The sequence below is a fragment of the Carettochelys insculpta genome, chromosome 1, assembly GCF_033958435.1.
Source record: "Carettochelys insculpta isolate YL-2023 chromosome 1, ASM3395843v1, whole genome shotgun sequence".
Lineage (NCBI taxonomy): Eukaryota > Metazoa > Chordata > Testudines > Carettochelyidae > Carettochelys > Carettochelys insculpta.
The window spans coordinates 105029451-105044460 of record NC_134137.1 but is presented as its reverse complement, the minus strand read 5'-3'; the positions used below and the strand labels follow the sequence as shown (position 1 = coordinate 105044460).

General features: G+C 44.0%; 1 protein-coding gene across 5 annotated transcripts in view; it reads left to right on the top strand.

Moving 5' to 3' along the window:
- The window catches only part of ABCC4 (ATP binding cassette subfamily C member 4 (PEL blood group)), a 227138-nt gene that overhangs the window by 193082 nt on the left and 19046 nt on the right, over positions 1–15010 (top strand). The gene's annotated exons all lie outside the window — the stretch shown is intronic.

Here is a 15010-nt window from a genome sequence, read left to right as displayed (position 1 = left end):
TGGATGCAAATTGGACATTTTAGGTGCCCAGGCTCAAAGGAATGACTATCCGTAGTGGGAAAGTTTGCAGAAAGGGCTTGATAGGCCAGGGAGACAGAAACACAAATGTCAGCCACCTGCCTTTAGTAAAATGCCAACTTGTATAGCAAATAGCTGAGTATTTTGGAAACATGACAAATTCTTTGTGGAATTATGTACCTAAATGACATGAATGAAACACAGCTCTTGGGGTTATTGTTTAAGGTTGTCTGCAGGCTGAGGTCAGTATTACTGTATTGGTTTACACTTAGGTAACTTCTTCAAGATTATCTTCGTGAACATAAGGGATAATAACAACATAACCTGCGGCTAGATGTAAACCAGCACTTTGAAGTTTAACACTTCGTAGTTGCCGCAGCGGTGGGTGGGAATTTGCTTAATGAAGTGGTGCATTTGCAGCGCAGCACTTGGTTAATAAACTCCCAACACCCTATTTACCATGCTCGCTTCAAACGAGGGAGCTAGTTGTAGACAAGTCCCATGTGTGTCATATGGAAACAGATTCTGGAGCTTAATTTTGCAATAAGAATTGAATTCCATAGCCATTGCATGACCCTGCCTTAAGTACATGAATTAGTATTCCCCTCAAATAATGTCCTACACAGTGGTGGGGTTTTTGCCACTGCCCTTGAGAAATTATGCAACAGCAATATGAGTTGTGTTGATGTTTTGTTTTCTTTGTTTCATCACATTATATTATGGATACTTCATTATGCCATTCTGATATAACTTTCCCTCTCTGATGTCTTCGTCAGCATTCAGATATTTGTATCTACCCTTTTACAGTCCCTAACCCAAACTGTGACTATTCAAAACAAAAAGCAGTCAAGTAGCACTTTAAAGACTAGCAAAATAATTTATTAGGTGAGCTTTTGTGGGACAGACCCACTTCTTCTTCGGGTGTCCCCGTGGGTGCTCCACAATAGGTGTCGGGCTTGCAGATCGCAAATCTTCCAGCAAATCGCAAATCTTTCTCCTGGATCACGCATGCGCCAGTGCACCCCCGGCCGCGTGCGCGATCCGGTCCCCGCCAGTTCGTTCTCAACCGCCATCGGCTGCAGACAGAATCTACTCAGGCTAAGGCCAGAGTCAGATTAAATAGTGTTTTTTTTCTACGTGTCATTTGTTGTTTTTGGTTATTAAAAAAAAAATGAGAGAGAAAGCAAAGACAAAGAGAATATCAGCAAAAAAAAAGAAAGAAAGAAAAAGAGAGGAGCGAACCCAGAAGTGTTCTCACTGTGCTAAGCTCACAGCCAGGGCCAGGAAGGACAGAGCGATGAGGCGTAAAATGCTCTTGTTGATCAGGCTCTCCAGCCGGACTTGCCAGAGAAGCCTCACCCAGAAGGGCTCTCTGGATTGCATAAGAGGAGGGCAGTTTTCTCTGACCCCCTCGGTGCAGAAACCGGGGAAACTCTCCCTGGCTCAATCCTTGCCGGCGTTTGCAGCGAGCAGGACGAGCGGAGCACACAGCCCCCAGCCACATACTCAGGCAAGCGGCAGCGCGGCAGCACACGTGGCAGAGGCTGAGCCTCCGGTTATACAACAGCCGGCACGCGCGGCGCCAAGAGCGTCAGCGAGGCAAGCGCCGGACCCGGCGGCACCGCCACAGGCAATACCGGCCCCCGTGGCACCAACGGTGCAGGGGCGCCAGGCACGGAGCCTGCAGGCACCGGAGGAGGATACTGGCGCGGCACCGCAGCTGACGGTGCCGAGCGCAGCGCTGACAGCGGGGCCGAGATCCCTGGCACGGAAGGGGGCAGTGCCAGCCCTGCATGGGAGGGGCAAGGCAAAATCAAAAGCCCGGCACCGCAGTCCATCTCTGGACAGGGCTGCGCTGCTGTTAGCACCAAGCCCTCCCCCTGTGATACACACGCTGCACCGAAGGCCTGTGTCTCCACCGGCCCATCCGGAACCACCTCCTCCGTTCCTCCAACCAATGTCACCATGGCTTGGGCCACCTTCACCATTTCTGGGATTGGATCCCCTGGAGTACTATCACAAGCCAGTTTCACCTCTATCTGTCGTCGCAGAGGTCTCGCTCTCCCAGACATCGGGGGTACACACCCCGTGAGTGGTCTAGGTCTCCATCCCCGGACCCTTGCCCATGTTGCCATGGTCGTCCTTACCATGCTGGACACAGACACCACAGGCCTACACCCGGGGCAGGTCCCCTCCGGCCGCTCAATACCCCCGTGGGCACTCCCGATCGGGGATGGAAACACAGTTGTCTCAAGGGGAGTTAATTTTAGAACCCCAAGACTTTCCTTCACAATCCTCCAGTGAGCAAGTGTATCATCGACCGCAGGAGCCCGAGGGTTCGAGGGAGGTTTACCCTAGTGGTTCCTCCTCATCCTCCCCAGATGAGGCCATGGCCCCCGGGGATGTCTCTCCCCTGGATGACCTTAAACAGTTTCAGGAACTGTTTAAAAGGGTGGCTTTCACGCAAGACATTCAAATGGTAGAGGTGCAGGAGAAACATCGCAAACTCCTGGAAAATATGAGACCCCCGGCTTCGTCCAAAATTGCTATTCTGCTGGACGAAGCCATTCTGGAGTCAGCCATTACTATATGGCAGACTCCGGCCTCTGTTCCGCCTACGAACAAGAGAGCGGATAAGAAGTACTTCGTCCCGGCAAAGGGCATGGAGTTCCTCTTCAGTCACCCACAACCAAATTCTTTGGTGGTCGAGTCGTCCCAGCAGAGGTCAAAGGCTTCTCAGTACAAATCGGGGGGATTGGACAAAGATGCTAAGAAGCTAGAGCTGTTTGGTAGGAAGGTATACTCCTCTTCTACCCTGCTATTGAGAATGGCAAATTATGGGCACACCTAGCAAACCATAATTTTGATAATTACTCCAGGCTTACTCCCCTCATGGATTCACTTCCGGAAGACAAAAAGCCGGTGTTTAAGGCGATTATTCAAGAGGGCTACGCAGCATCACGGACGGGAGTCCAGATTGCCCTGGATGTGGCGGAGACGGCGGCACGTTCAACGGCTACAGCAGTGGTCATGCGCAGAGAATCCTGGCCCCAGACGTCGGGTATCCCGAGGGACCTACAGGTGAAGATCGTGGACCTTCCCTTTGATACATAAAAGCTGTTTGCAGACTCAACCGGCTAGGTCCCTCACTCCAGTAAGGACTCGAGTGCTACACTTAGAACCTTGGGCATTTATACTTCCCCATACAGGAGGGAAAAATTTTATCCTCAGCAAAGACGCTACACTTACAACCACAGAGTGCTCAATATCAACGGGGCTACGGCCAAGGGCGCTATCAACAGCAGCAACAGTACAGAACTCCTAGGCAACGTTCTCAACAAAGCCGTACGCCCTTGGGTCAGGCCCAAAGAAAACAAGTTTGACGGGTATGTCGGGGGCTGCACTATCAATACCCTCGCTCAATGCCACTCTCATCTCATGTTCCATCATCGCCTCAGACCGTTCCACTCCCAATGGCAAAAGATCACCACAGACGAATGGGTGCTGGAGATCATAGCCACGGGTTACGCGATCCCCTTCCGGTTGCTTCCACTGACGAAGCCTCCCACCAGGCCTCACCTCAGGGACGCTGCCATGAGGCGAGGCTCAAGCAGAAGGTGAATCACCTTATGTTCATAGGGGAGGTGGAAAGAGTGCCGGAATAATTCCAGGGGAAGGTTTTTATTCACACTACTTCCTACCAGAGAAGAAAACAGGAGACTGGAGGCCCATCTTAGATCTTCGGGGCCTCAACCATTACTTGCGCAAGCAACGTTTTCGGATGATCACAGTTGCCTTGATACTCATGGCACTGAACGATGGAGACTGGGTTGTATCACTCGACTTACAAGATGCTTACTTTCATATAACAATCCACCCGGCACACAGACGCTTCCTCCGCTTCACGGTTGGCCAGGAGCGCTTCCAGCACAGGGTCCTTCCGTTCGGCCTCTCCTTGGCCCCCAGAGTCTTTACCAAAACCCTGGCAGTGGTGTCAGCCTACCTGCACAGACAGGGGGTGTTTATTTTTCCCATATCTGGGCGACTGCCTGCTAAAAGGGACCTCGAAGGCAGAGGTCTCATGCATGATACGCGTCACAGCAGACACGTTTTTCTTCGCTGGGCCTAGTCATCAACCTCGCAAAGTCAAAGTCCAAACCCACACAACATATAGAGTTCACAGGGGCATGCATAAAACTATCACAGCAAGGGTGTCCCTACCCGATGCCCGCTTCAGCGCCATCAGTTCGCTGGTGCAAGTCATCACATACAGCCCCACGGTGCCGGTCTTAACGTGCTTACAGCTGCTGGGCCACATGGTGGCAGCGGCGTTTGTGGTACAGAATGCCAGGTTGCACATGTGAAGCCTGCAGCATTGGCTGGCAAGCGTTTACAAACCGGCATCCCACACTGTCCACAGGGTGGTGTCGCCCACAACAGAGGTGCGCAGATCCCTGGCGTGGTGGGAAAACCCCGAGAATCTGCTAGTGGGGGTGCCTTTTTCACCAACCACAAATTTCTATTTTTTCTTACAACCGACGCCTCCCACATAGGATGGGGAGCGCACATCGGCGACAAGGTAACGCAAGGGCTGTGGTCCCCTGTGGAACAGACACTGCACATAACCATGCTGGAGCTCAGAGCAGTGTTCAACGCCTGCAAACATTTTCGAGATTACCTACATGGCAAAGTAGTCGGGATTCAATACGGACAATACCTCCACTATGTTTTACATCAATCGACAAGGAGGAGCACGATCACGTGCCCTATGTGCGGAAGCAATTCAATTGTAGAATTGGTGCATCGCCAACAACATAACGTTGAAAGCCTCGTACTTGCCGGGCGCTCACACCGTGAAAGCAGATCAGCTGAGCAGGCTCTTTGCAATCACACACGAACGGCAGATCCGCTCCGATCTGCTATGGCGCATTTTTCGTACATGGGGGTTTTCCCCAGATCTATCTGTTTGCCACAAGGTCTTGCGCAAAGCCAGAAGGGAGAGAGCTCGCATGATACTCATAGTCCCGCTTGGGATCGGCAGCAATGGCTTCCCTTGCTTTTGCGCATGTTGGACGGCCCACCGCTCCCTCTACCGGTGGTGCCGGACTTACTTATGCAGGCTCAGGGGTCCTTAGTGCACCCGCACCCTCAGGGTCTGCACCTACAAGCATGGCTAATCCATGGCTCAGCTCTTTAAAGAGCACGTGTACAGAGGGAGTACAACAAGTCCTGGAATGCGGCGCCAGAGAAGCTATGTGGACAAAGCTGGCAGTGGGCTTTGTTGCAAGGAAAGGTTCCTGGACTGGTATTCCTGGGGTATAGACTGTGGCTGTTAGTGAGGATCCTCATAAGGTTGGGAGGTTGTCTGTAGGAGAGAACAGGAATGTCACCTAGGGCCTTCTGGAGTGTGGCATCCTGATTAAGGATAGGTTGTAGGTCTTTAATAATTCGTTGCAGTGGTTTGAGTTGGGGGCTGTAGGTGATGGCAAGTGGTGTTCTGTTCTGGGCTTTTTTGGGCTGATCTTGGAGTAGCTGGTCTCTGGGTATTTGTCTGGACCTGTCGATTTGCTTTTTTACTTCTCCTGATGGGTAATTCAGGTTTATGAATATTTGGTAAAGGTCTTGTAGTTTTTGGTCTCTGTCAGTTGGATCAGAGCAAATGCGATTGTATCTAAGAGCTTGACTGTAAATAATGGATTTAGTTATGTGTGCAGGATGGAAGCTAGAAGGGTGTAGATAAGTATAGTGATCAGTAGGTTTTCGGTACACTGTGGTACTGATCAGGCCATCCTTGATTTGTTCTGTAGTGTCCAAGAAATGTGTCTCTTGCGTGGAGTAATTGAGGCATAAGTTGATGGTGGGGTGTAGATTGTTAAAGTCTCTGTGGAATTCTTCTAGAGTCTCTGTACCATGGGTCCAAATCATAAAGATGTCATCAATGTATCTTAAGTAGAGGAGTGGTAATAGGGGATGAGAGCTGAGGAATCGTTGTTCCAGGTCAGCCATAAAGATATTAGCATATTGTGGGGCCATGCGGGTGCCCATAGCAGTTCCACTAACCTGGAGGTATAAATTGTCCCCAAATTGGAAATAATTGTGTGTGAGAACAAAGTTACAGAGGTCAGACACCAGATTGGCATACTCCAGAAGGCCCTAGGTGACATGCCTGCTCTCTCCTACAGACAACCTCCCAACCTCATAAGGATCCTCACTAACAGCCACAGTCTGTACCCCAGGAATACCAGTCCAGGAACCTTCCCTTGCAACAAAGCCCACTGCCAGCTTTGTCCACATAGCTTCTCTGGAAATGCCATCACTGGACCTAACCAGGTTACTCACAGAATCACGGGCACTTTCTCATGCTCCTCTACTAACATAATCTATGCCATCATGTGCCAACAATGCCCAGATGCTTTGTATATTGGACAGACTTCTAACTCTCTTAGACAAAGGGTTAATGGGCACAAAACAGACATCAAAACACTCCAGATCCACAAACTAGTTAGTCAAAATTTTAATGGAATGGGGCATTCTATTAATGACTTAAGAGTATGCGTTACTGAAAAAAAAATTTCGCACCGCTATTCAAAGAGAAGCAGCCGAGCTGGCTTTTATATTCAAATTCGGCACATTAACACGTGGTTTGAACCGGGATGGGAATTTTCTGCGTCACTATAGGGACTCGTATGCCTACTTGGCTTAATCTAGTTCTTAACTTTCCCCCCTGCCCCTCCACTCTCTGATTTGCTCACCTTGATCATTTTTTTCTGATTTGTCCTCCTTGATTACTGTTTTTGGTTCTCTGTGCCTTAAATATTGAGTCTGTTCTGGTCTGGCTACGGTGTGAAGAAGTGGGTCTGTCCCACAAAAGCTCACCTAATAAATTATTTTGCTTGTCTTTAAAGTGCTACTTGACTGCTTTTTGTTTTGATAGTATATAGACTAGCATGGCTCCCTCTCTGTTACTATGACTATTCAAATGAGACATTTAAGTCTTTCCTTATATGTAAGCCCCTGCAAAGTCTCAATTACTAAGCACTGTTGTTTCTTCTCTTTGAAGTTCTTCCAATTTGTGAGGATCTTTCTAGCACTGATGCATGCAGAATTGCAAACAATATTTATTATTAGAGAGGTAGCCGAGTTAGTTTGTATCTTCAAAAACAACAAGAAGTCCTGTGGCACCTTATAGACTAGCAGATATTTTGGTGATGATGAAGTGGGTCTTTGCCCATGAAAGCTTAAGCTCGAAAATATCCGTTAGTCTATAAGGTGCCACAGGACTTCTTATTAATATTTATTATGTAGCAGTCTCAGAGCTATATTGAGAAGGACCCTTGCTTTTCTGCTCTGCCATTGTTGTGTGTGGACAACTTAAATTAGTATGACCCTATTTTGTTCCCATGTTGCATTGCAAACTTGTGTCTAATTTGGTCCTTGTTCTTTGTTATATGCTCTAGCTCTTTATTGGAACTATTACTTTCTAGGTTCTTTCCTCCCACTGAATATCTGTGTAAAGCATATCTCAGTTTATTTGCTTTCCGTGTTTCTTCAGTCTTTTGCACTGTCTTACTATAAGAAACTTGAAAATTGGATAAAGACATAGTGCATCAAGATGGAGGTCATCATGTTAAGAGCATGGAATGTAATATGAAGCCGTTCAGTGCTTGTTGGTTGGTTTGAAATGATCTTGATAGTAGTCAATGAAAGCAACTGCCAGTTGTTCAGTAGTTGAATGAATGGGATCTGTCATCTCTGCTCAGTTCTTAAGCTCTGATCGTGTAGTTGGGAGCTCACAGCAGACTGCTGCTCTTGCACAGAGCCTAAATGAAGTTAATGCAAATCTGCACGGGCACAACTATCCACCCACACGCTATTAATCATAGGATGAGGGCCTCTGTGGGCCTGTACATCACAAAAAGCAGCAACAGAAATGACACTGGAGGTCATCCCTATAGTTGAACAGAAGGGTCAAGATTTAGTGGAGCTGAAGTCAGAAGTATATTTTCCCCTCCTAGATGCAGGTGAAATTAAACTAAATAACTGGCAGTTGCTTTTATTAAACCTTTTCTCTCATAAAAGTTAAAGAGGGAGTGTATTTATTCTCTCTAGTTATTTTTTCTCCTGGACACAATAAATGCATTTTAAATAAATAGTTAAGTATTGTAAGGGTAGTATGGTGTATACAAAAATGAAGCAGCTGTATATTAGGCTGTGAATTGATGGATTATAGTTTATGCTGGCTAGTCACTTCATAAAGATTATCATAATAAGTCATGTAACTGCAAGTGCTTAAGGTGCAATAATTAAGTATTGTTTCACTGATGAATACTTCCCCATAAAGACTGATGGATCTGATTTTGTTTACTGCCACTATATTGAACAAAAGGTTTGTTAGGAAACAATTGCATCTAATCAATAGCCTTGTTTATGTGTTGGCTGTCCAAAGGAGTTTCTATGGGTTTTGGTTCATTAGTCACCATTAGCATGTTAGGTTCAGAATGCTGTTTTATAACGATGTTTTCATGTTATTAAATACAGCATAGTCATAATGATAGCTATTAATTCTTTCTTTATGTATTAATTTCCTACAAAATATTGGAGCAAAATAAATTCAAAATAGTATTTCTTCTCATAGTGCTCTCTCTGTTACTGCTAAACATAGTTCATTTGTTCGAGCGCTAGAGTTAGCTTGCTATTTTTGATGTTGGATTGTTTCCTTTTAGCTTATATTACAGACCCCTCTCCTTTAAAATGCCTTTCTGTCCATATACAATCCAGTCTTCGTCTCTTTGGAATGGTTTGGCTGTCGTTTCTGGATTATATTAAGGAAGAGATTTACAAAGTGTCCCATAAGCTCAGCAACCTTTACTAGCTCACATTTCTAGCTTGAGAATTCAGTAAGAATTTGCAGGGGCAGGGGAGGGGAACATAATACAAAAAGAATGAGAAATGTAATACCTATTGTGAGCCATTAAGAAACCTCTTTTCTTCAAGTCACTACACAGAGCATTTCCTGGCTTGGAGCCACTTACAGCTGGTTTCCAGTAGCTGTGAGTGAGAGTTAATCTTCTCTCACTACACTAGCAACAAGAAAGACACCAACTTGAAACTGTTGGCTCTGCCTCCAAAAAAATCAGAAGCACTGTCTGCCATTGAAAATAAGAACATAAGAATGACTGTACTGGGTCAGACCAACAGTGCCTTTAGTTTAGAAGTCTGTCTTCCAATACTGGTCAATGCCAGGCTTCAGAAAGACAAAAAAGGTCAGCCATTGAATAATCCACTCTCAGCTTCTGCCAGTCAGAAGCTAAGTGGCGCTGTCTATGAAAGAGATACTTTAAAATGAAACTATACTTTAAAAAAGTCTGCGTTCAAAACAAATGAAACCCAAAACGGTGTTCAATGTTCTTACAACAAGAAGACTGTTTTAATGGTGGTAGTAGTACATCTGGCACCCCTAAATATATATGTTCTGTGCAAGCAAACTGTTAATTGATTATTATTGATTAAGGTTAATAAACAAATTACTCAAAAGTCAGAGAATTTCAAACGTTAAGGTCATGATTAACCTTAACTGTCTGGAACCCCCAGCTCATGCATCTGAAGAAGCGGGTCTTTGCCCATGAAAGCTTATGCTCCAAAATACCTGTTAGTCTATAAGGTGTCACAGGTCTTCTTGTTGTATTCTCTTTGTGCATATATTTTCAGATATGGGCTCTGAATATTTTGTTATTTGTTAAATATAAATGTGTAATTGTTATGAGGTAGAGGTTGAGCCTCTCTAGTCCGGCATACTCTTGCCCAGCAACATCCATAATTCAGCATGATTGTAATTGGAGAACCACTTATCATAGGTGTGGCCAAGTTTCTGATGGTTTTATAAAGTTTGTTTGCAGCCCTCAGTCCTGACTCTGTGTTCTGTGCTGTTACTTAGCTGTATTTTCTCCCTAATGTCTTTTAATAGCCCAGTAAGCAGTGGAAGTGTTGGTAATATGCTAGAAAATATTGACCTGCTGTAGTTTAGCAAGCTCTTTCATTCGGCACCAGTCAGGTCCTGTCAACCTTTATGTGAAGGTTCAACCTTTATATAAAGTCCATACCAGGCAGAAATGGGTTAAGAAGATGCTCCCACTTGAAAGACCAGGCCTTGAATAAGAATACAGTTCTGTCAGCACCCACAAAGAGGCATGGTTGAAGGGCCAGAATGCTGAAAATAATTTAAGAAAAGTTCCCTCAGTTTTAGGCCATCCCAAATTTATGCTGTCTCATATTATATGCCTTCTTAACACTACATGCTACATTAGCAATCTTACAATCACAGGGTATGACCCCCGAGTTTACAGGTTTATTAAACATTCTTCCTATAAGGATCGCAATAGCTAGCTCCTTTAATACGGATAATCCCATGGACTGAGATTATCGGGGCTCTCTGCTTTATTCCAAATAAACTGTTTTGAGTTTGTCCTCCACCTTGAATGTGGTAACTTCTACTTCCAGATCCTCATTTTCATGACCCTTCCTACTATGACTTCCAGATTGATCATTACCCAAATTAAAAACTAACTCAAAGTGTTTGATTAGGTGTTGGACCATGGCTAGATTGTTTTTAATCTCTGCCCCTTTCTCAGTGCTTAGAGGTCTCACTTTTTTCCTCCTTTTCTTTTTATTTTTATGGCTATATAATCTTTTAATATTGGTTTTAATTTGCTTTTCAAGTTCCAACTCTGTTTGGCTTTTGGTAATTATCTCTTTTTGCCTACACTTTCTGACCTCCAAGAGGTAGCTTTCCTTGCTGATGCATCCCATCTTCCTATTCCTTGTAGGCTTTCTTATAGATTTGATGACTGATGAAGAAACCTGACAGCTATCACATTTAGGAAAATTTGGGTCCTACTATTTTTAGTCCTCCAATCTACATCTGAGCAGTTAGTCTTCCTAAATCATACAATTCCCAGTAGTATTTATTTCATTAAAAACATGAAAGAGGTCTCTACCCATATCCAGATTAGATCCTCAGAAAGCTTCTGGTAGTTTTCTTTGTCAAAGAGATTTTGGACCCAGATAGACTAGCTATGTCTACACTAGCGAATGTTCTTGACAAAATGCTGGTTTTGTCACCAAAACTCACGCTGCATCCACGCTAAAAATGCATACTGTTGACAGTAAATCAACAGAATGTGGCACTTTTGTTTACAGACTTCTGCCTTTCACCCATGTGGCAGAACGCCTTTCTTGACAGAATCGGTTGACAAAAAAGTCATGTGGATGCTCCGGAGCCCCCTCTGTCGACAAACAGGGCTTCTGGGTCACCAGGCAGCTTTGTGTGCTGTGCTTTTGGTTAGCCATTCTGTTGAGAGAGCAGCTGGGCAGTCCAGCCACTCTCTGTTGACAGAGTGGATAGTTTTTTCTATGTGTTTTGCTATCTGGCCACAATCTGTCGACAGAAGTTCTGTCAAATATATCTTCTGACAGTAACTTCTGTCTACAGATCGCCGTAGTGTAGACATAGCCACTCTGTTTTGTCCATTGCCTCTCTTCTAATTTCTTGATAGTCTAGCTTATCATTAATATATAAAGCTACTTACAACATCTTTACCTTTATGTCTGTTTTTCCTGAATAGCACATACCCTTGAACAGCTGTACTCTTTACTATTCCAGAATGTTTCTGTTATTCCTATAATATCTGGTCTGACTTCCTGCACTAATAGTTCTGGCTTCTCCAGTTTGTTACAGTTTGTTGCACTGGGTCCTTTACTGGTATATGGACATCTTCATTTTTTCTGCTTGGCTTCATCCAGTCATTCTATTGTCAGTATTGCCTACCAATTAGTTTCATTGGTATTGGCACTGTCTTTCTTCTTGATATCCACTCCTACTCTCTATTAGTGTCTATTATTCCTTTCCTTCTAATGACCGCAGGATAGCTAATATGACACCAATTTTTAAAACGGTCTCCCATGGTGATCCCAACAATTATGGGACTGTAAGCCTGACTTTAGTACCAGGCAAACCCCCTCCACCTTGCCCTGTCGGTACTAATGGTTAAGTCCAAGTATTAAAACAAAAAATTGAGATAGTAATGAATAAATGTCAAAGTTGGGTCAGGGTAAAAATTATATGTCATCTACTCACACTATAAGAATCTATTCTGTTTAGGACAAGGAAAGAAGCTGAATTGAAAAAGAAAGAACAGAATGCTTTTTACTCAACTACAGGCAGAGGAATTCTTTTAATTTTAGTTTGTTCCTCCCCAAAGCCATATTTCTGGTTTCATAATCCAGGGCACGCCTTAAGATTATCTCCACTACATCTTTTTTAATTATAAATATGTTTATCAAAACTTCAAACACTTGAAATCATTGAGAGAAGAGTTGTATTGTGTAAGGCAATAGTTTTCTAACACAATCACATAAATGAGTAATAATATCTTGCATTTGTACAGAACCTTTCATCTGGAAATTTCGAAGCTGAGTACAAACATAATTAATTAAACCTTAGCACCCCTCCAGGTAGGGAAGTATTCAGAGGTCTTGAAACTACAATTGGAAAAGACTTGTTAGGTCAGGTCATCTAACCTATAATCCTATAATAATAAAACCATAATAATATTATCCCCATGTTACAGATGGGTAAATTGAGTGACAGGGAGACTGTTGAGGGATATGCGTAAAGTCGCAGTAAGACATCAGCAGAACTAAAATACTTTAATCCTGATGCTTTTGTCTGCTCTGAACCCTACATCATGCTGCTCTTCTATGAGGAAAGCTGTGTAGAAGTCTTTGAAGTGATGAGAAATGTTTGCCAAATTTCGGAGTGATAGTGATGTTTCCCTCCTGGAGACTTACATATCACTATAAGGCTTCTTTGAAATGGAAACTCAATGTGCAAACAATACTTCTAATTTAAAAAAAATGTAATTCACCCTTCTAGTAGTTGTGAACTTCAAACATATGGGGGGTATCTCTTGGTTGTACAGAAAGTATGTTTCAGTTACATCCTGGAATGACTAATATCCAGCAAGACAAAGTTATAGTACTGTAATGTACTTCACAGTCAGACCTCAAGAGTTCAGACAGCAGTGAGCCTACGTCCATCATTCTGTTGGGAAATATTTAGACTCAGTCTGATGCACTCTATTTTATCAGCAGCTGTTATACCAATCTGGCCTCATCTCTATGTCTAAGTACCAAGCAGAGGTGACAAAGTATAACATCACTTATTCTATAAAGCCCGTAGAGTTTCTAGAATCCTCAGTATTAAGAAATGATAATCCTGAAGGTGAAACAAAGAGTGACATGTTCTGTATTAAAGCAGTCTTGTAGCACTTTAAAGAGTGACAAAAGGATTTATTAGGTGACGAGCTTACATGGGGTAGACCCACTTCTTCAGATCTGCAAATTCTATTGTCATCAGAATTTGCCAGAATATCCAACTAAAATATTTTGTAGAGGCTGTTTAATTCTGACAAAATCCTGCTGGAAAACACAGGAGATTCCAGCCAGGACACCTCCTCAACAGTCTTCCTGGCATGTTTCTGAGGCCCATGTCCTTTATAATCCATCAAAGACCCTGGAAGCCTTGAGTGCCCAGGTCCCAGGCTCATGAATTCTACAGAGTTTCCAGATCTCAAGACATGGGTCTGTCCCACAAAAGATCATCACCTAATAAATTATTTTGTTAGTCTTTAAAATGCTACAGGACTGTTTTTTTGTTTTGTGTAGATACAGACTAACATGGCTACATCTCTGTGTTCTGTATTGTTAGTATCGTGACTCTTAAATGGTGGGACCATGAGTAGAGTACATAGAATCATAGTATTCTAGGGCTGAAAGGGATCTCAGGAGGTCATCTAGTCCAGCCCCCTGCCTAAAGCAGGATCAACCCCAACTAACTCATCCCAGCCATGAATCTGTCAAGCTGGGACTTAAAAGCCTCTAGGGATGGAAATTCCACCACCTCTCTTGGTAACACATTCCAGTGCTTCATCATCTTCATGGTGAAATAGTTTTTCCTAATATCCAGCCTACACCTCTCCCTCTGTAACTTCAGACCATTGCTCCTTGTTCTGCCATCTGTCACCACTGAGAACAGTCTCTCTCCATCCTCTTTAGAGCCTCCTTTCAGAAGGTTGAAGGCTGCTATCAAATCACCCCTCAGTCTTCTTTTCTGCAACCTAAATAAGCCCAAATCTTCCCAGCCTCTCCTCAGAGGTCATGTTCTCCAGCCTATTAGTCATTTTTGTTGCCCTCCGCTGAACCCACTCCAATGTGTCCACATCCTTTCTGTACTGGAGCCCCAGAACTGGATGCATTACTCCAGATTTGGCCTCACCAGTGCGAAGTAGAAGGCAATAATAACTTCTCTAGATCTGCTGGAAATGCTTCACTTAATGTACCCCAATAGTCCATTAGACTTTTTGGATACAAGGGCACACTGTTGACTCATATTCAGCCTCTCATCCACTTTAATCCACAGGTCCCTTTCTGCTGCACTGCTAGTTAGCCAGTTGGTCCCCAGCCTGTAAGTGTGCTTGGGATTCTTCTGTCCCAAGTGAACTGATAGGAATAAGCAGATTTTGATGTTGGTGGGGTCCTTTTGAAAAGGACCCTGGGGTAGACGAGCAGGGGTGAACCACGGCACTTGGCTGCTGGCATGCTAATGAGGCACTGGATATGCATTTCAGAGCCTCATTTGTATTCTTCAATTTGGCCATTAGCAGGCCATTTTGAAGTTTTTACTAAGTGTAGATGTGGCCTCTATGTCCACATTGAAAAAGAAATTAATCTGTTGTGTGAGTTATGAGTTCTTCCTCCAATATTATTTGGGAGTGAGAGAGGACTGTGGAGTCAGATCCTTTGTATGCAACCGAAGATCAATAAAACCCACATACAGCAGTACCTGACTGAAAAGAATTTGATTTTTTTTCCTGTGGTGGAAACCCAACATTGTTGTTAAACAGAGACCAGAAAATGACATACCAGTTACTGAAAC